Consider the following 1951-nt stretch of genomic DNA (forward strand, 5'->3'; position numbering starts at 1 on the left):
TAAAACCGCCAACTCTGGACCCGGAATCTGGCTTCCATCTAAAATGTTTGCTTTTAAATAGCAAATGCACTAAGGGAGGTAGGCCCTAAGGATGCCCTAAGGGTGATTATTTATTTCAGTTCAGCCCATTCCTATTTTTATCTACTCGCAAGCCCAGTTTTCTTGTCTAAGGCAATGTATTATGAAAAACAAAAATTCTAATTTGAGACAAATGCCATGTTCAAAATTTTACTTTCTGGTTTTCTTGATTTTAGGCATGTTTCATAATTCATTTTTAGAACCTAAGGTAACATCTTCCAAAAAAAAAAAAAAAACAAGTACAAGCAAACAAAAAATGTTTTGGCTTATTTCTGAAACAGGCTTACCATAGCTATAGTGAGTTTACAAAAGATTTCTGTTAGACTTCCAGCATAAGAGCATTTATTTACTAAAAATTTGAAATTTGTCATGCATTCATAAATTAAACAATTGACTATTGATTCAAATCTTAGTCAAATTGTGCATATCATAACCTACATAGATTTATGTAAATTCTTTATTTTGCTTCGTTTTTATTCTTGGCAAACAAAGCTTTAGGTAAAAATCACATTAATTCTTCCATATCAAGAAATGGCTAAATTAAAAAAAAAAAACGATTATATCAGACTCAAAAGCTTCTCCACAAAAAAAGAAACAGTCAAAAACAAAAAGACAACCTACAGAATGGGAGAAAGTTTTTGCAAACCATACATTGGATAAGGAACTAATATCCAAAATATATAAAGAACTCATACAACTTAATAACAAATAACAAACAATCCAAGAAAAAAATGGGCAGATGAACTAAATAGACATTTTTCCAAAGAGGACATCAAAATGGCCAACAGGCATGTGAAACGATGCTCAACATCATTCATCATCAGGGAAATGAAAATCAAAACAACAATGAGGCCTTGCAGATGCCCACCACCCTGGAGCTCCCTGCGCCATCCAGCCATGGTCACCCCCACTGTGTTCTTGACCTCCTTATGGTGAGCAAGCCCTTGGACTGTGTCTTCTTTGAGCTGTTTGAGGACAAATTTCCAAAGACAACATAAAACTTTCATGCTCTGAGCACTGGAGAGAAAGGATTTGGTTATAGATTCCTGCTTTCACAGGACTATCCCAAGATTTATGTGTCAGAATGGTGACTTTACATGCCATAATGGCACTGGCTGCAAGTCCATCTATGGTGAGAAATTTGATGATGAGAATTTCATCCTGAAGCATACAGGCCACGGCATCTATACTTGGAAAATGCTGAAACCAACACAAATGATTCCCAGTTTTTCATCTGCACTGACAAGACTGAGTGGTTGAAGGATAAGTATGTGATCTTTGGCAAGGTGAAAGAGGGCATGAATATAATGGAAGCCATGAAACTCTTTGGGTCCAGGAATGGCAAGACCAGCAAGAAGATCACTATTGCTGATTATAGACAACTCTAATAGATTTGACTTGTGTTTTATTCCCACAACCATTCCTTCTGTAGCTCAGGAGAGCACCCTTTCACCCCCATCTGCTTGAAATATCCTATAATCTTTGTGCTCTCACTGCAGTTCTATAGGTTCAATAGTTTCTTTATTCCCCTCTAAGTCTAGCTGGATTGCAGAGTTAAGTTTATGAATATGAAATAAAAACTAAACAGCAATAATAACAACAACAAAATCAAAACCACAATGTGATATCACCCCACACCTGTTAGAATGGCTATTATCAAGATGAGGCAACAGGTGTGGGCCTTTTAAAAAAATACATACACATTGTTGGTAGGATCATAAATTTGTTTAACCACTATGGAGAACAATAGGGAGGCTTCTCAAAAGAATAAAAAATAGATCTATCATATGATCCAGCAATTCCACCTCTGGGTATATATCCAAAAAGATGAAAACAGGATTTTGACATAATATATGCACTCTCATGTTTACTA

General features: G+C 35.7%; 1 pseudogene; it reads left to right on the forward strand.

Annotated features, from left to right (window-relative positions):
• The first annotated feature begins 975 nt into the window (after nt 1-975).
• LOC106977693 (peptidyl-prolyl cis-trans isomerase A-like) lies at nt 976-1574 on the forward strand (annotated as a pseudogene).
• Nucleotides 1575-1951: the final 377 nt, after the last annotated feature.

This window comes from Acinonyx jubatus, chromosome X (genome assembly GCF_027475565.1).
Source record: "Acinonyx jubatus isolate Ajub_Pintada_27869175 chromosome X, VMU_Ajub_asm_v1.0, whole genome shotgun sequence".
Classification (NCBI taxonomy): Eukaryota; Metazoa; Chordata; class Mammalia; order Carnivora; family Felidae; genus Acinonyx; species Acinonyx jubatus.